We start from the raw sequence: 20,790 nt of genomic DNA on the forward strand, positions 1-20,790 counted from the left end.
CTGCACTTTGAACACAGAGCCGGCCGGACTCTAACTCCCAAATGGAGTCGTGTGGCTCCATTCAGGAACCAGACCACGCCCCTTGTGTCTGACATCAGATGCGGGGGCGGGGTGAGTGGGTGCCGATGTCAGACACAGGGGTGCTGGTTTAGCTCTTAAGTGGGGGCTGTGTGGCCCTGTTTGGGAGTTAAATGGCCACTGCGTTTGCGGTGTGGCCAGGAGCGGCTTTTCCCTGCCTTTAAGGCAGGGAACTGCTGCTCCTGGCCACACTGCGAACACAGCACCAGCCCCAACCTAGCTCCCAAATGGAGCCACGCGGCCCCATTAGGGAGTTGGATGGCCAACACTGCATTTGTAGCGCAGCCAGAAGCAGCTCTCCCTTGCCTTTAAGGCAAGGAAGAGCTGCTCCTGGCTGCACTGTGAATGCAGGGCTGGCTGGACTCTAACTCCCGAATAGAGCCACGCAGCAATGTTTGGGAGCCAGAACACGCCCCCTGTGTCTGATGTCAGACGTGGAGGGTGGGGTGAGTGGGGCCGCCACCATGGCCGGACACGGGCCACTGGTGGTCTGGCTCGGCGCCCGGCTCCAAGGTGGGATGGCTTTAGCTCCAGGAGGGGGTATAAGGGCATGGCTTGACCTTGGAGTCCTCACAAGGGCCTGGTGCTGTTTCTCAAAACAGGACTTGTTCCTTTCACAAATCCCCTAAGAACATGCTGCCTCAGGCTTTATCAGGAGTCAGGCTCTTGCCAGAATGAGCCCTCCTCACTGACTGGCCCCTCATCACCAGCCAGCCAGTCCTTATATAGCCCATGACAATCAACCCTTGCAAGACTTCGGCTAAGAACAGGATCTTGACCCGAAGTCTCACAGGAACTCCCAGCGATCTCACAGGACATCCCCAGATGCTTGAGCACCCATGTTTAACACAGGGGGTGTCTCACATCTTCCCTGCCAGGGCCAGGGTCGGGTGGAAGGAGCAGTGATGTCGCTGCTTGAAGGGGTAAGCGGTGTCATGGCAGGCTTTTCACCCTGGATGGCAGCTCATCTTTCCCCTTGCTCTGCCCTACTGCTCAGCCAGATTCCCCCACACCTCTCATATTGAAATCAATGGGATTTGAAATTTTCTTAACTTTACCTGGTTATTCCCTAATTTTGTCAAACGCTTTAAACCATAACAACTGTTTTCAACTGCAAGAAAAGCAAAGACAATGAGTGAACACAGGATGTATTCCTTTGAAAGTAAAGTATGACTATGTATACTTGATATTTGCATAACTGAGAACATTTTGAGAGCTGGCAAAAGCTTTTAGGCATGAACGTACGTGATCAAGAGCACTTAAAAAGTAATTTCTCAGTGTGTTTTTTCCAGTCACTATGCAACAACAACAAAAAAGCTAATTAGCTGTCCACCAGACTGAAACAATTTAACGAAGTCATTGAACATGTTTTTAAAGTCTAGGAGCAAAGTATTTTCTTCTGTTGTAGTGAAGCAGATAAGAAAAATGTATACTATGAAATATCATTCAAAGCATATATGTGGATTTATTTAGGTATCTTACCTAGTAGCTATAGCAATGCCATACATACTCTTCTGAGTTTTGCTATTCAACATTGGGTCTTCAGTCTTGCTCTTGAACTTGTAAAAAGATAAAAACTAATTTCTCAAGGAACAACTGAAACTTTCCAATTCATAGGATTAAAAAGATAATCAATTGAAATATGGTTTAGCATGCTTTAGGGGGTGCACGAACCATTCAATGCTGATGTTGTAAATCTGTTGGCACGGCTGACCTGACAGGATTTACGATCCCTTCAGCTCTATTTGTGGGAGTCAAAATAAAGTTCTGTAGCTAAGAGAAGCAGCTTAGCTGCACAAACGAAAAGCGAAGAATGAGTCTCAAGATAAAGTAAAAAGAAAGACCCTTGAAACTAAACTAGGTGCTCCCCTCTTCAATAACTGAGTAATAACTGAAATAACAGAGCAAGGAAGAACAGAACAAGGACAGGCTGAAACAGGGAAGATTGAGAAAGTACAACTACGAGGACACTGTCTGTGAAAAAAGGCAAAGTTGCTGACAGTGCTGACTTAGAAACCACATCAGCTTAATATAGGGCTCAAGATAATCGGCAGCCAATCAGGCTTTCCTGACTCAGCATTTCTATTGCCTTTCCTGTGAAATCTTGTGCCTTCATGTCTCCCACTGAGCCTTTCTCTTGAGATGTCTTCTTAACACAGGTGAAATTCCAGCTTCCACCTGATCAGACTCCTCAGCCCTCATCTCTGTCAGCTGTCCAGATTCCCCTATCTGTTGCCAACCCAGCTCAGCTTCAGCATTTGTTCTCACAGCCAAATCCTCCTGCTGTGCTTCTGAGCCTGTTCTCCCAAACAAGTCCTCCCATTCCTCCTCTGACACTTCTGACTCAGAGGTCTGAGCCATGACAGCTGAACCAGTTTGCCTCAAACATGGCTAGTTTGGCAGCTCAATTGCAAACTGAACTAAGTCTGGTTCAAGGCGAACTGGTTTGTCATTGAAGGGAGGCTGGTGGGGAGAAAAGTCATTTAAAGTGCTTACTGGCCACACCGCAGCTTGCCACATTGGCACAGCCCAAGCACACAACAATCCGGATTTAGCAATTTGCCCATGTTGCAGCGGTGTGGTTGTGGCCACTGTGAATGTGCAGAAGCCACACAAATGGCCTCTGGGCATCCATGGAGGCTGCAAACACGCTATTGCCATGTGGACAGCATGCTAAACACAGAACACTGTATGCTTGGGCTGTGCGGTGTGGGGGCAACCAGCAGCACCGGCAGCCATGTGAACTGGTAAGCACTTTAAATTACTTTTCTCAGTGTGTCCACCCCCCAACCTCTGGCCGTCCCCTAGTAGATTCTCTGAGCCCTCTACTAGTAAAGAGGAATCCTCACTAGGGTTGAACGTGTTGGTTTTTCCCCCTGTTTTGTTTTCGGCCCAAATCCAAAACACCCCCATTTTGTTCTTTGTTTGAAATCAGCCAATCCGAAACACCCCAATTTTGTTCTTTGTGCAAAATTGCAAAATCTGAATCCAAAATGTTTTGGATTTTAAAAAATGGCCCCAGGGAAAACTAGTGCATGGGGGTGGTAGTGCCCAATGGGTGGAAACTACCACAAAATTTCAGAGGAATTGGGCAAAGGGCTGATTTTTGGTGAATTTTTGAAGTATAGGATTTTTCCCATAGGGAAGAATGGAGGTTTCAGCAAAAGTATAGCTTCATGTTGAGGGGTAAGGGGTGGCCCAGAGCAGAGTAGGGTGGGTGGTAGTGCCCAGTGGGGGCAAGGAAGCTGCCAGAATTATTTCAAAGGAATTGGGCAGAGAGCTGATTTTTAAAGATGTAATGGAGTTTGCACGTCTGTAAAGTTCTTCCCCATAGGGAATGATGGACCTCCATAATTCCTGCCCCATAACTGCACTTGGGGGGCACCAGGGTGGCCCAGAGCTAGTGGTGGTGTAGACCACATAGGGTGCCAACCACCCCCATGGGTTGCTAACCCATGGGGTACTGGGTTCTGTTGTTTCTGAGATGTTTTGAGTGTAGATTCAGATTTTCTGGTAGCATATGAGAGTGGATTCATGGTTTGTCATTGAAAATTTCATATGCTACCAGAGAATCTACACTCAGAACACCTCAGAAACAACAGAACCCAGCACCCCATGGGTTAGCAACCCATGGGGGCGGTTGGCACCCTATGTGCACTATACCACCACTCGCTCCTGGCCACCCCAGTGCCCCCCAGGTGGAGTTATGGGTCTGCTGAAACCTCCATTATTCCATGGGGGGACCATAAAGAAGCGTAAATTTCAACAATTCCTAAGAAAGCAGCCCTTTGCCCTATCCCTTGGGGCACTGCCACCCAACCCACTGTTTTGCCCCTCAGGCCCCCTTTCTGCCCTGAATCTGCCCCAAAGACATGTCAACTTCATACATTCTTTAAAAATCAGCCCTTTTCTCAATTCCTTTGGAATCTAGGTGGCAGCAGGCACCCATTGGGGCACTACCACCTGAACCATTCTTCTGTCCCCAGAGCCCCCTTTCTGCCCCGAATCCACCCCAAATAACATCAACACCAAACAGCCGAAATGGCCTATTTTGTGCACTAAATGTTTTGTATCCGAAACGAAACTCACATCCCTAATTCTCACTAGATTCCCCTTTAAAAATATAGCCAAACTGCCAAAGCAGTTCGGTCAAACAGACTTGACCATTCAGTCAGTTTGATCGAACTGGTTTGGTAGCACGTGATTCAGTTCGAATTTGATTTAAAATTAAACCAAACCACAAGTTTTGGTTTGTGCACACCCCTAGCATGCATTTATTTTGATTTGAACCAAACACCCAACCCAAATGAATTTTATCACAGGATTCAAAAAGTGTGTAGGGATGTACAAGGTCTTGGGCATGCCTAGCATGATTTTTTTTTTTACTTCCTTTGAACAGCAGAATGTCTTCCTCCATGGCCAGGAGGACATATCACCTACTGCTTCTTAAACTGCCTTTGGTTTCCTAAGAGGCATGTCAGGTGCTATGAGGAACTGCTGTTCGAAAACTGTTTTAAGGAAGAAAACAATAATTTCCCACTTGCAACCCAATTCTGTTTTTACTCACATCAGATACTGAAGCCAAAACAACTAAAGTCTAATAAGAGGAAAGAAAACTGGGCAGTTCATGTCAGCAGCTGCATATCAGAAAGGAAACTAAAACAAAGGCTTGGAAAAGAATCCGAAAACTCCCCTTGACTCTTGAACAATTTATATTATGATTATTATTTTTAAAATGCAGAGGAGGAATAAGTGTATCTCATGTGTCAGAATTTGGCAATGGCTTATACTTCATGCTGGAGGAGGTAGGAGAAATCACTGGAGTAATTATTAAATGGCTCCCCCCACTCCCCAAACACACACACACACACACACACACACACACACACACTCTCTCTCTCTCTCTCTCTCTCTCTCTCTCTCTTATATTAACATAACTTAAAGGGCAGTAATAGCAAATTTTTGACAAACGTACCATGTCAAGTCCAAAGCATGCATTTGTAATGGCCCTGGCCCTGACCAGGTTACAGATTCAGTAGGGGGACACCTGAAAATTCAGGGTGTCTTGGAGTCCAGTGGCACAGGCTGCAAAAGTGCAAGACTCAGATACCAGTCCAGAATCTAATCACCCAGAGCCAGAAACCCCTGGGTGGCACCCTTGAAGAGCCGTGGCCTTTACTCCCAGACTTCCCAATCTGCACCCCCATGTGCCACAGATGCCTATGTAACTAGCAAGACACATCGGGCCCTTTTGGACATAGCGTGAAACTGCAGGTTGGTTCTTGAAACTGGGAATCATCCCACAGATGATCTTCCAATGCGGGTTGGGCAATCTCCAGTTTTAGAGCAGAATTGTCCCTCCCTCTCCCTGGTCTACCAAGGCCAATGTCAGCTAGCTCTGTAGTGCTCTCATCTCCAGACTGCAGGCAAGACATCAGCATGTCAGCAGGGCAGCAGCCATTGGCCATGATCTTCAAGGAGGTGTACTCAGCATGATCATGTCTTTTTGGCATAGACTGCCCTCCCTTTGCAGGGAAAGGGCATTTAGACCCTTTTAAATGGCATTTAAACCCTCCGCCTTCTCCCACCTAATGGCTCAGCGGGGAAGTAACTTGCCTAGGGAGCAAGAGGTTGCCAGTTCGAATTCCCGCTGGTATGTTTTCCAGCCTATGGGAAACACTTATATCGGGCAGCAGCGACATAGGAGGATGCTGAAAGGCATCATCTCATACTGCGTTGGAGATGGCAATGGTAAACCCCTCCTGTAGTCTACCATAGAAAACTACATGGCTCTGTGGTCGCCAGGAGTCAACACCGACTCGACAGCACAACTTTACTTTACCTACTTTACTACTTTACTTTACCTACTTCTCCCATCACTTGCACTGCCACCCTTGCAAGAGCCCCTCAGCCAAACGGTCTTGCACAAGCACAATTACTGGTAACGGGGGGGATGGAGAGGGAAACTATTTTTCTGTTACTCAGGAAGGGATTATGATGACTTCCTAGAAGAGGATATGTATTTGAGGGCAGGCAAAGGTTACTGGGGTCTGGTCGATTGTGACAAAAGAAGCTCTTGTGATGGCAGACCCAGTCAAAGCAGTCCAGGAACACACTCCTGCCCCTGTGTCAGCTTGCTGGCTGGGAATTAGCCCTCCCATGAGAGGGCCAGTCTACTGGGGAGGACCAGAGACTTCATGAACTTCAGGCCTCCATCAGACTGCACCTTCATGAGTTAGGCAATCCAACTATGTTTTAAAATAGAAATCATACTCCTTGCCCTCCCCTCTACCCTCAAACCCTACTAACTCCCAATGAGTCCAGGCTACTCCATGTATCCAGCCATTTCCCTGTGGGCTCAGTCTGGATGGCTCCTGGTACACATTCAAAATTCCCAGGCTGGGACCAGTGTTGTGGCGTATACGATTGTCTTCCATGGGGAATAACAAGTGAGGGGAGCCCCTATTTTCAAGTTATTCCCGGCAAGCTGGGTGGTTGTACTGGGCAAAAATCAGCAGGCATATGTGCCAAGGGATGACCAGTCTGCCAGAGTGAGCACTTCCACTTCTGCTGCCCACCAGTCACTGTAACCTGAGGTGTTGGTGTAGTACCCTTCCCTAGGGCTTGTGTGGGTCTAACAATGGTGCTGGGCAGTGATAGCCCTCCAGCCCTCATGTGTGTCTCCATGGCCTGCCACTCTCATGAGAGAGCAGTCCTTGGGAAAAGGGACATCATGACACATTATTAGTGATCCAGCCCAGAGTATCCCAAGATGCTACTTCTCATGAGTAATGCTAGAGACTGCATGCTTGCACCCAAGGGGGAGGGGCTGGGCCCCATTTCCCCTGCTAATTTGCACACAAAAAATAGAGCAGAGACACTTAAGAATCCCAGAGGCTGCCTTTCAACCCAGACTTTGGGTATTACTCCCCTGTCATCTATTATCTTTGTTGGGAAACAACCAGGCTGCCCAGGTTATGGTGTCTCTGGGGCTCCATGTGCTTGTGCAGATACTGCATCACTTTATTTGTGGAGACCTCTCCACAAAGTGCCCATCTTGTCACCCCATCCCCTTTTTCTGCTGATTGTCAAAAGGGGGAACATGAGACACAGTGGAAAGTGGGTATTTCCCGATGTGGCTTCCCCCCACCCTTGCCATGCTTTGAAGCTTGGAATGTGGCAATGCAGCATCCCTGTTGTCAGGCAAAGGCTGGAGGAGGGGATGGAGCAAGTGTTTGGAGAGGCAGACAGCAAGAAGCATGGCAAGCAAAGATCTGGTGGATTTCTGGGCTGGACTGAGCTGCATTCTCTATGATTCTGGCACCAGACACAGCACAAAACCCAGGTTATGGCAGTGGCAGAAATCAAATGCTACCTTCAAACCTCAGATTGGAGCAGTGAAACTCACTACAAAATGAAGGTTCTGTGCTTTAGCACAGTGGATTTTCCTGCTCCTCTCCAGGCATATCCTGTTGCCTGTGCCAATTGAGTTATTTATGCCACATGTTGGACAACCATAATTTATGATAAAGCAGAAAAATCAGTTCTTCAAAAGCGCACTGATTTTCCCACTGAAAACAAAGATGGCATGGTTTGAAAGCCATAGTTCTTATAGTCTGAGAGTCCATTCAAATGTTCAGGATGGGGTGTGTGATACAGACCTCTTATGGCATTGTTTTAATATAGCTTCTGTCATACTTCACAGTCAGAGGCCTCATTTGCATGTTCCACGTGCCCCCCCCCACTCTCCTGTCCAAATTTGGACATACTGGAGAGCAGTCTCTCTGCAACAGCAAAACTGCAGAAAGGAGGGGTTGCTGGCTGTGGGCATCCTTCTTGACTGAAGGACAACCTGCACAACCAATCATCCTGGAGCTGAGGTAGGAGCTTGCTCCCTCAACTCTGGTTCCAGGGGAAGAGGCCTTCAGTTTTTGGGAACCTCAGGTTGTGGTGACAAAAATCATTGCAACCCAAGGGTTCATATTGGAGTTGCAAATCTGAACCCTCCATTTCATCACCGCACCAAACACTATTTCCCCGCATTTGGACATAAGGAAAATCTGTGGAACCGCTGGCCCATTCATCAGCGCTTCCACATTATGTGCAAATGTGGCCAGAGTAACATAAGCAAAAGTTCTCTGCCTCCACAAGCTTACAGTCTAAAATTTGACATTGCAGAAAACAAGAAAAAGGGGGGAGGAAAGGGAAAAACAAGGGTAATAAATTAATGGGAGCCAAAGCATTCCACATATTTAAGCAGAAAAGGAGGTTTTGAAGATGGACTTGAGGGGGGGAAGAAAGGAGGCCAAACATAAATGTTCTGAGAAAGATTTCCAGACACTGAGGGCAACAAGAGACAATTTGCATAGGCCTGTTAAGTAAGCTTGCCTAGGATTGCAAACTGAAAGCAACAGCAATTTAGGAAGAGGAGAAGACTTGAGATTTGTTTGGGGCTGGCATGCACTGCACTCCAGGTACCCCAGTGACTAAGCAGGGGCAGAGCCTATTTCTCTGTCACAATGTTATGTTAAAATTGTGGGTCCCTTAACAAGGGGAAAAGATCCACAAATAACTAATAATTTCTTTCATTATTATTTTTAATGATTAATTTTAATGTAATAATGCACCGAAAATTGACCTCAGTCCCTGAACACCACATTGTCGTTGGTTCCAACCCACTGGGGCATTTGAGTTGTGCACTCCTGAGCTAGACCATTTATCTTTCTCTGGTGCATTTCAGCTGAGGTAAGTAAACCCTACCAAGGGTTTACCTAAGATGGGTCACACCAGTGGTGCCAAAATTTAGGAGGAAAAGGGGGAAAGAAAGAAAAATGATGTGGAATTATTGTGGTTCCATTTACAAATTTGGGTGAAATATGGGATCTGGAGCTAGAAAGGCTGAAGGCCTGGTATTTATATCCTCCAACATTTCGGCAATGAAAATAAGGGTATGCCAGTGAATGTACAGGCAACATGGACAGGCAAATGGGGAGGTGTTGTATAAATGTTTGACTGCAATCTTGTCGCAAATGGAAAGCAAGTAATAATGTGAATGCAAGCACATTATTCCAGATATCTAAAACCAATCCCACAACTCCCAACATAAGAACAGCCCTGTTGCTGGATCAGGCCCATCTAATCCAGCATCCTGTTTCAAACAGTGGCCCACCAGATGCCTCTGGGGAGTCCAAAGACAAGAGGTGAGAGCAACCCCTCTCTCCTGCTGTTGCTCCCCTGCAACTGATATTGAGTGGCATCGTGCCTCTGAGGCTGGAGGTGGCCCACAGCCACCAGACTGGTAGCCACTGATAGACCTGTCCTCCATGAACATTTTGCAGATGAAAATAAGAATACACCTGTGACAACCAATTCTCATACCAAGGATTACTGTTCAAATACCACTATCATGCCACCTCTACACATAGCTGAAGACTGGATTCCACCCATTATATGCTGTCCATTGCATAATGCCTTAGTGTTGTGCATCCATTTACATATAGGCCCACCAGAGACACAGTGCATCACACACAAACTTGGAATTTTAATTTCTAGAGACTTTGGGGAGGGAGCTGGATCCTGAAGAATTACAACTCTGGCAAACCGTGTTGGGGAAAAGTGAACGGGGCAAAACTAAGGGTACCATAGAGACAGTGCTTTATGGGGACAGAGTCCAGAAAATAGGGACTGTCCCTGATAAATAGGGACCATTGGCGGAAACTGTGTGTATGATATAACTCACTCATGTGCAAGACTTTTATAACTTTACAATCAGATTGCTTGTCATTGCAATGTGCAAGGCAGGCAGGCCTGTGCTATTGTGATCTGTAAACATTTTCAGTTATTGGCAAAAAGAGTATCCTTTATTACAAGGTGGGCTTCAATTTATGGCTCTGAGCTGATTTATTCTTTGATTTATTCTGAGCTGATTTATTTATTCTAATGTCTTTAGCTGGAGTAGCCAACTGGAATATGAAAGGCAATTTTCACTACTTTGAGTTACGTATCCTTTTTTTAGACTAATCCAGGCAAATCCAACTGTAAATGATTTGCAGAGTTGTGTACGAAGAGGGAAGCGGACATGACCAGGGATAAACTTTCCTTTACTTTTGTGATTTACAAGTTCCTGCTTTTTCTTAGAGTTGTGGATTTGTTTCTGCTCCAACTTGCTGTGCTCTCTATCAATGTGATTAGAAATGTTTATCATTGCAGTCCAAGCTGGAAATGTAGAAGTATTTTCTACAGTCCTTTTAAATATTTATTTTACGATACTGATAACACACTTTGATTTGTGGGTAGACCTGCTGCGGCGCTTTATAAACATTTTGCTGCCTCATGCAGCAACATCATTATAACATGGGGCAGCAGACCAGCTGCCCAGAAGAAGGCAGTGGTGGCAGGAACAGTGGGCGGAAGAAGCAAAGTGGGGGAGTGTGCAGGTGGGAGAGTGCAGGTGGGAGAGTGACGGGGATGGGCCAACCAACCACCTGCCTGAATGACAGAAGGCACCTGCCCACATGGGTGAAGGGCCTGAGGGGTACCAAAGCCAGACTTTGCCTGGGGCACCAGCAATCCTTGGCTCAGCCCTGATGCTGCTCTCGATGGTTTAATAGGCCCATATTGCAGTCTGGTTTTACTTACAATAGGACAGATGTAACTCAAGCACATTCATCAACAGTTACTAGGTAGGTGATTACGGCAGCCAGGGGGAGAAGAGTAGATGGAAGGGAAGCAGTGCATGGGCATTTTGTGATGAGAGAAGTGTGAAAGCATCAGCTTAACTACAGCCTTGTTTAATCCACTAATTTACAAGTATAGAGGCTGTCTGTTCTTTTGACTGAATGATTTGATCGAAGGATATCAAAGACATTGAGGCACTTCGCACAACACGTGTGAAGCACCTGATGGGGTTCTGCGGGGAGAGCAGGCTTAGCTTAGCTTAACCCGCTTTCCCCGCAGATGAGCAGCTGGTCATAGCTGGGCGGCCGGATCAGCCGCCCACATGGCTACCGGCTCCATCACAGAGCCAGCAGGGGCTGTGAGGATCAGGGGCCGAGCAGCCCCCAGGATGCCCCACATGAGTGTGCAGGGCATCCTGGAGAGCTCTCCAAGCCTGAGAGGCTGCTTGCTACTTGCAGTCTCCGGGCAGGCAGGGGGGTCCTCGTATCTTGCCGCACCATGGAGCCGTGCCGCAGAAGCACATGAGCAACCAAATGGGATTAGTAGAGCGCTAGCTCCGCTAACCTCATTTAAGGGGAGGTGTACCTTAGGTGGTTTGCTGCCAGGAGCTGCACAGCTCCCATGGCAGCAGACGACCAGGAGAAATTGGGCTAGGCTCCCTTAGCCTGATTTCTCCTGGTCGTGTGAATAGCTTCATTGTCATTCTGTGGCATGTTATCATATTTGGTAGATTTAAAAGAATCTCATCAACTGTTGTACACTAGCATGAAATGCCCACCAACTCCCAGTGAAGAAATCAACCCCAAGAATGAGCACTATAGTGCACATTTTAAAAACTTTTAAGAATTCCCTCCACATCTCTGCAAAAGTCAAAGTGAAGGCAGTGCTCTCCTGGCGCTGACACATGGTCAGCGAAATGAGGTTAGGAGAGCATTCGGTCGCTTAACCTTGTTTAAGAGGCAGGCTCCCTAGGCGGGTTTGCTGCCAAGGTGCCACCAGGCTGCTTTAGCCCGGTTTTGGTTGCTCGTGAGAACAGCCTCATTATGAATTAGATTAAACAGCCTCATTGAATTTGATGAACTGTTCACATGTTAAAAGGTAAGTATGTGACCCCCCCACAAAAAGTCTCTGGAGACTAGAGGCTTATTGTAAACAGGGCTGGATCAACTGATTTTTAAAAAATTGAAATTCCATACCCAGGCAATTCAAATTAAGTGCCAAAACAAACAGAATTCTGCAACCTGAATAAATGCTGCAAACAGACTACATTTGACCATTTCTCTTTAGTTTGCATAATATATTACTATATATTACTATTTTGGTTTTGCTAATCATAGCAGAGTTCTGAAACTTGCATTCCCCAGATATTGATGGACCAACTCCCAGCATCCCCAGGCAAATTGGTAGTCCAGCAAACCAAGGTTGGGAACCCTTAAATCATAGGGACTGACAAGGAGCCAGGTCTCACGATCAGTGAGACCCGGTTCGGGAAGCTCAGCGGGGAGAGTGGGCTAAGCCCGCTCTCCCTGTAGATGATCAGGGCGGGAGCCCTGGGCGGCCGGATCGGCTGCCCACACAATTGCCGGCTCCATGATAGAGCTGGTGGGGCCTGGGGAGTTCGGGGGCTGTGTGACCCCTGGAAACTCCAGTATGCCCTGTGCAAGTGTGCAGAGCATACTGGGGAGACCCTCGAACTATGCAGAGCGCTCGCTCCACAATCCTGGTTTTAGGGGCAGGCTACTTGTGCGGGTTACCTGCTCAAGAACCACCGGGCTCGCAGCCGAGAATGGTGGTTCTCACGATTGTAGAAAATCAGGCCAATTTTCTACAATCGTGTGAATAGCCTCAAGGAGTTATGCAAGACATTGAAGCCTCACCCCTGCTTTTGTGTTAATGCTAAATGTTCCACGTACAGTAGAGATGGTTCACAATCTTCATGGTTGTTTGCTTGCAACTTATATGTAAAACCTACAGCTGGGGACTCCATATAAATGTCTCAGAGCAAAGTGAACTTGTATCACATGGAATTTAGCTCTTGCTTGGTGGAATCAGCTGCATGGTGCAGTCTATGCAGGGTGGAGAAAATAGTTTTCTCCTCCCTTCTACTACAGTGTAAATATCCTGTGTGAGCCCAACACGCCACATGAACATCCAAACACAAGACGTCTCATCTCACACACCATATTTACACAAATAGAAGATGACACTGAATTTAAGTCAACCTCCGTAAAAAGTAGAGGTGAAATACAAGTTATGCCTCCATTTACTCAAAAGGAACAGGACAATGAATTCAAGACAACCTCCTGATTTTTAATATGAAAACACTTGGAAAAAACATAGTCTTGGATTCAGGTAAATACAATGAGGCTCCATACATGATCTGTGTGTAGAGCCTAACTGGGCCCTGTGGGGGAGTGGGCTTAGCCCGAGCAGGGAGCTCACCCTGGGCAGCCAGATTAGCTGCCTGCTCAACTACCAGATCCATCATGGAGCTGGTAGGGGTGGCAGGGCTAGGGGGCCGCTTGGCCCCAGGAAGTCCCAGGCTGCCCCGCGGGAGTGCATAGGGTATTCTGGGGAGACCCCTGAGGCCAGGAGGCTTGCTGTTGCCTCCCAATTGGGGTCTACTCGTAAGTCACCATGGTGCGGAGCTGCACCGTAGCAACTCATGAACCACTTAATGGGGTTAGTGGAGCACTCGCTCCACTAACCTCGTTTGGGGATGCAATTAAGCAGGCTAACCACGGGAGCCACATGGCTCCTGGCGGTTCATACCCTTAGTCCAGTTTCCTTCGCATGTGTGAATAGCCTCAGTATTTCTTCTCTCTCAAATAGCGGGTAGGAAAAGACATGACAGAAACTGAACTTCATGCAATTAGGCATAAATACAGAGCACCCATCTTACATGAGCAGTTATTTGTTTGCTAATTGTGTGTGTATGGGTGGGGAGATCTTGGTGGTCCCAGTGATTATATGAATAAAAGCTATGTGAAATAGGACCTTTGAACCCAATTAATGCAAAGGGTTTTCAGCAGCCTTTTCCCCACTCTGGACTGAAAATTTTGCTTACCTCTTTAGAGGTCTTTAGAGGAAAATTTGAGAGCCTTTTTTGCTGTGAAACTATGGACACTATGGCTGCATTTGTATGTAATGCAGAATCACAGGTCCAAAGGAGCAACGGTTCCGCTCACCCTCACCCCACTCTCCTGTCCAAATTTTTACGTAATGGAAAGCAATCTCTCTGCAGTCAGCCAGACTGCAGAGAGGAAGGGGGGAACTGGCTGTGCAGGCATCCTTCTTGCATGAAGGACAGTCCGTGCAGCCTATCATGGCCAGAGTTGAGGGAGGCGCTTCCTCCCTCAACTCCGACTGAAGGAGACACAGCCTGTGGTTCTGAATTCAGATGCAACACAGGCTGCATCTACCTCGGTTTGTGGCAACAAAACTCACTACAACCTGAGGGTTCAGACTGGAGTCAGAAAAATGAAACCACAGTTGCATGTAACATTTGGAGAACCTCTGGGCCATTCAACTCCAGTTCTGTGTTATATGCAAATGTGGCCTACATGTGCCATATAGAAGGTTCCATTATAAATTGTTGTTACTGCCAGAAAAAGACTCTTAGCTACCTTACCACTAGGAGTTAGATGGATTTTGAAATTCTAAAAATGTGGCACATATTTTACACTGGGCAACTCAAAGAATTCTAATGATGAAACTATATTTCATCCTTATGAAATGGCAACCTCTGCACCACATGAAATTTACTCAGGTCAATACATTATTGAAGTTTCATACAAAAACTCTCTTTGAATTATGGTGAAACAACTCCATGCGATTTAATGCTCCACTGTAAAGAGAAATTGAACTACAATATCAAAAGTATAAATAAAAATGATTAAAGTGTCAAGAGAGGATAGCAAAACCAGTAAAAACAGAGACATTGATTACATTCTGAAGAAAGCAGTTTATTGCCCTGAAAATAAATACACATTTCCTGCAAGATCAAACAGTTCTGTCATATTATATTCAGAAAAGCAAAGAATCAATACAAATTGCATCATTCCGCTGACTTTTCTTTTTAAAAATATAGATACAAAGAATGAAATAGCTGGTCTGCTTCAATGTTATTTGCCAAAAATTTCAAGCTATGGCCTGATTCACATATACAGCTGCCCGTGTGGATGGCTGCACATAACACACATGTATAGGTGCAACTTAATGGTGCTAAGCCATTGGGGCAGAGTAGCCTCCTACTGGGCTGCAGCATTGTCAACCAAAATAACCTCTATTTGCAGTCATTTTTGGTGGCAAGGTTTAAATTGCTTTCCCATGAAGGCAGATGAATGTGTGAATCAGGCTTTTAAGAATGGCATGTGTGAATCAGGCCATAGTTTGAAATTTTTGGCAAATAACATTGAAGCAGACCAGCTATTTCATTCTTTGTATCTATATTTTTAAAAAGAAAAGTCAGCAGAATGAAGCAATTTGTATTGATTCTTTTGTTTTTCTGAATAGAGTGTGACAGAAATGTTTGATCCTGCAGGAAATGTGTATTTATTTTCAGGACAATCCTCAAGGATCAATGCAAAAAATGAATGTATGTGTGAATCAGGCCTCCAGACTGTTAGCTGTGTTGTAGCAAAAACTATTTGCATTCTTAAAGACAAATACATGTACTCCATATATAAGAAGAACCCTACTGGATCACACAAAAGGGTAACCTAGCCCAGCATTATGCTTTCAGCAGTGGTCAGCCGGATAATTCTGGGAAGCCCACAAGCAGGCTTTGTGTCCCCAGCATCTTGTATTCAGAGGAATACTGCCTTAACAAACAAATAAAAATAGCCATCGAAGTGAGTGGCCATCACTGCATCTTGTGGCAGTAAAAAAAAGACAAATAGAGGTTTTCTAGATAGCAGTAAAAGACTCTATAAACAGAGCTTGCAAATAAATATAATTGGTAAGCTTATAGAGCACTGAGACCATCCTGCTGATTATCTCTCTCTTTTCTTCTGGGATCTGATGAGGAGGTCAAATGGGAAGAAAACAAAGACAATGAATATGTATATACCACTTTTCAACAAAAGTTCCCAAAGTGGAAACATATATCCTTTCTCCGTATTTATTCAACTTTATGCTGAACATATACTGAGAGAAGATGGATTGGAAGAAGATGAGCTTGCTTTTAAAGTTGGAGGGAGAAACTTCAATAACCTATGCTACGCTGATGACACCACCCTGAAAGCTGAGAATGCAGATGATCTGCAAGCTCTAGTAATGAATGTCAAGGAGTACAGTAAAAAATGGGGCTACGGCTAAATGTAAAGAAGACTAAACTAATGACAATGGGTACAGCAACCAGCCTCAGAATTGATAATGAAGGCATAGAAGTGGTGGATAGCTTCTGCCTGTTAGGATCAAACGGCAACAGTAAAGGATCCAGCAGTCAAGAAATATGCTGCAGACTAGCACTTGGTAGGGTTGCAATGAAAGCCTTGGAAAGGATATTTAGATGCCGTGATGTGTCTATACCTACAAAGATTAGAATTGTTTGGACAATGGTTTTCCCTGTGACACTCTGTGGATGAGAAAGCTGGACCTTGAAGAAGCAAGATTAAGAAGTATTGATGCTTTTGAACTGTGGTGCTGGAGAAGACTTTTGGGGATACCATGGACAGCCAGGAAAACAAACAAATGGATCATAGAACAAATCAATCCAGAATTTTCACTCAAGGCCCAAATAAGCAGGCTCAAACTATCATACCGGACACATTATGCAAAAATCCAGCTCCATTGAGAAGTCCATAATGCTGAGAAAAGTTGAAGGAAAGAGAAGAAGAGGGAGACCAGCAGCAAGATGGATAGACTCGATTATGACAACAGTGAATGCACCACTGAGAGACCTTAACGGCCAAGTTGAAGACAGATAATCCTGGAGATAATCTATCTATGTGGTCGCTAAGAGTTGGCATTGACTTGACGGCACTCTATCTATCTATCTATCTATCTATCTATCTATCTATCTATCTATCTATCTATCTATCTATCTATCCACACACCCTCACACAATTTTTGCTGCACTCCCTGCTAGACAGCTCTTGCTTTGCATGCTTAACACTTCTAAATAAAAACCTTTCTGGCCTAGAAAGCCTACTTTGCCAGATGTATGACGATTGGCATTGCTAGCAGTGGGCTTAAGGGACATGCATGTGCCACCCAACATTTCTTTGATTTTGCCCCCAAACATATTGGGTGCCTGCTTGACCCTGCCCCCTCCCCACCAACCTTGTTTGGATGAAATAGGAGGTGGTGGAAAGGGGGCATGTGCAAGACTAGAATTCAAAAAACATAAGTCCAGCAGGCATTCCCTGTCATGGCCTTGTCTGTCACTGATCCTCCGTTCTCCCCCACTATGTGATTGTAATGGAAGGTGGGAGGGTGGGAACTGAGCACCTACTTCCCCAATTCCTCCACCATCTCTGACATTTCCCTTTCAATCTGCATGCAGAGCAGAGGCAAAGGTCATTCCATTGGCATCTGGCTCTTTCAGTTTGGAGCCCTTGTCCTCATGCCCAGCAGCATGAGCCTGGTGGAGCGGGTGGTGGGCAGATCTCAAATCCGGGGGCAATGCAGTTGTTGGACATGGTTGAGGGGCAGCAAGCAGCTCTCATGTCCAGCAGAAGCCCATCTGGTTGACACGGTGGTGGGTGCTCCAGGCATCCAGTGGCAACCCAACTGAGATACTTGGTAGAGGCAGCAGAGGGTTAGCCCTCATGATCAGTGGCAACCCAGCTGTCACCCGTGGTGTGAGGCACAGCACACAGCCCTCCTGCCCAATGACATCCCTGATGCTAAGCTCAGAGAAGAGGATGGTGGGTGGCCCTCACACCTAGCAGCAACCCCACAGCTGGGCATGGTGGAAGGACTGGTGGATGGCCCTTGCACCCAGCAGCAACCTAGCTGCCAGGTTCAATGAAGGAGGAGGTGATGGCAAAGGCCCAGGAGAAGGTGGGTAGCCCCCCGAAAGTGCTGTTAATCACTACCCCCCCCCCAAACCCTCTGTTTTAAACAAATTGTCTGGCAGCAAAATACTACCAAAAAAAAAAAAATTTTCAGAATTGAGATATCTTACTAATGCAGAGTAAACTCCCAATCCCCCAAATATCATGCAGTGAACTGTAAAAGGGAATGGAATTTTAAAATAAAACAAGCACTGTGGACCAGGGACCCAAGATTAACAGGAGCTAGCAATGTCCCCAGGCAAAACACCCTAGACCAGGGGTGTCAAACTTTGGCCTTCCAGCTGCTGTTGGTCTACTGCTCCCATCATCCAGTGGCCAGTAGCCAAAGACGATGGGAGTTGTAGGAAAAGAACAGTTGGAGTGCTGCAGTTTAACACTTCTGCTCCAGACCTTTGAAGAGAGTGATGCTTTAAAGTGCATTAAAATATTTAATTGTTGAATTGAGATGAGGCTGTCAACCTGGACCCCCAAATCTTTTAAGTACTAAGCAATGCCCCTGTGCATGATATAGTCTAGAAAAGGTTGTAGATACATAGGTAAAAATTGAGAGTTTCACTGCCTTAAAGAAATCTTAGTGGATTCAACACGTGTGTTTTATTTGGTTACTCATTTAAATGTATTTGATTGACAGCTGAATCCTTATAACTACAATTTATCACTTACTTTGTTTTAGAAGTTTGTTCATGCAGAGTGTCTATAATCTGGCCTTAATTACTATACTTTCCAAGATACTCAGGATGAAAGGGAGAAGAGGAAATCAAGGAGAAAGATGGAAGGGGAAAAGTTCAAGAGTTGTGAGGGGAGAGTTTTTAAAAAGTAGTTTTAAAAAGGTTGGACTCAGAGCAGATCTAGGTCATATTGATAGAACATGTTTTACAACAGAGGAGGAACCAAATAACCTTTTGTTTTATTTTTGCAAAAAGATGTGCTATATTAGATCTAGTATAATATTTTAAGTGAAGTCAAAGAGAGACCTTCTTGAAAGGCAATTTACACTTCAAATCAGGCTAAGAAATAATAATTGCTTCTAAGACTCATTGGTCTTAAGGAAATAACAGCAGGGGGAAAATCACTGCTACACCTAAAAAAAACCTTCTGCAATATTTTTACTTTATGAAACAAAGAACAGAATGGATATTCATGAGTCAAACAAGCGTGCACAAGACAAAACAAAATGTTTACGTATATGACACATTCAACTCCATTCACAAAGCACTAAGGTTATAACAACCTCTGTTTCTTTCAGCATGACTCAGCAGAGTAGACACCCCACTGGAATGAATGTGAGGACAGCCTCACGGAAAACAAGTCTATCAATGTCTAATAGTTCTGATGGCTATAGATGGGTGAAGAAATGTCGGTTCAGTTTATCAGCCAGACAAAATATTTTACTCACCAAGCTATGTTGGTACATTATCCATCAGGACCTTTTTCACTCATCAGGCATCATTTTTTACTCGTCACAGACTAATGAATTTCTGCAGCCCTGGCTATAGGCTACCTCCATTAGGGATGTTCACAAAACCGGTTCATCCGGTTCGGTTCAGATCCGAACCGGGTCCAAACCAGGAGGGGATGGTTCGGTTTTGGTTTTGTCCGAACCACCCCCTGGTTCGGTTTGGATCTGAACCAGTTCGGATCTGAACTGAACTGGTTCAGATCTCAAAAAGTAGCTAGGATGGTAGCTGGCACCCAGGGGTACATGTCACCCAAACCCCAAAGCAATCGGACACTCGTACGATATTTTATGAATTTTTGAAAATTATTTTTATTTTTTCTCATAGGATATAATGGTACTTGAACCAGGCCATTATTCCTTATTGTGGAGCACCCATGGGTCCCAACAACCATGCAAACCCTGAAGAAATCAGACACCCCTATGATTTTTTATGAATATTTGAAATATTTTAATTATTTTTCTCATAGAGTATAATGGGACCCGAACCAGTCCATATCCCCTATTGTGGAGCACCTAGGGGCACAAAAGCGGGGTGGGCAGTAGACAGATGGGGGTGCCTACCACCCAAAAAATCCCAAGGCAATTTGACACTTCCTGATTATTGGTGAATTGTTAAAGTATTTTTGAATTCCTCATAGAGAATAATGAGGATTGCAGCAAATGTATAGCTTCACGTCGGGGGGAAAGGGGTGTCATAGAGTGGAGTGTGGTGGGTGGTAGTTCCTAGGGTGGGCAAGGAAGCTATCAGAATTATTTGAAAGGAATTGGGCAAAGGGGTGGTTTTTAAGTGATTTTTGAAGTTTACGCGTCTTTAAGGTTTTTCTCCATAAAGAAGCATGGAGGTGTCAGCAAATGTATAGCTTCACATCGGGGGGAAATGGGTGTCATAGAGTGGAGTGTGGTGGGTGGTAGTTCCTAGGGTGGGCAAGGAAGCTACCTGAATTATTTGAAAGGAATTGGGGAAAAGGGTGATTTTTGGTTAATTGTTGAAGTTTACGCGTCTTTAGGGTTTTTCCTCATAAGAAGTTATAATGGAGCTTTCAGCAGCCCCATAAGTGCACTTGGGGCGTGCTGGGGTGGCCCAGAGCGAGTGGTGGTGTAGTGCACATAGGGTGCCAACCACCCCCATGGGTTTCTAACCCATGGGGTACAGGGTTCTCTTGTTTCTGAGGTATTGAGTGTGGATTCTATGATAGCATATTAGAGTGGATTCATGGTGTCTCATTGAAAATCTCATTTGCTATCATAGAATCCACACTCAATACCTCAGAAACAAGAGAACCCCGTACCCCATGGGTTAGAAACCCATGGGGGTGGTTGGCACCCTATGTGCACTACACCACCACTCGCTCTGGGCCACCCCAGCACCCCCCCAAGTGCACTTATGGGGCTGCTGAAAGCTCCATTATAACTTATTATGAGGAAAAACCTTAAAGACGCATAAACTTCAACAATTCACCAAAAATCAGCCCTCTGCCCAAATCCTTTGAAAAGATTCAGGTAGCTTCCCTGCCCCTACCCGGCACTACCACCAACCCCACACCGCTCTAGGCC

This window comes from Hemicordylus capensis, chromosome 6 (genome assembly GCF_027244095.1).
Source record: "Hemicordylus capensis ecotype Gifberg chromosome 6, rHemCap1.1.pri, whole genome shotgun sequence".
Classification (NCBI taxonomy): Eukaryota; Metazoa; Chordata; class Lepidosauria; order Squamata; family Cordylidae; genus Hemicordylus; species Hemicordylus capensis.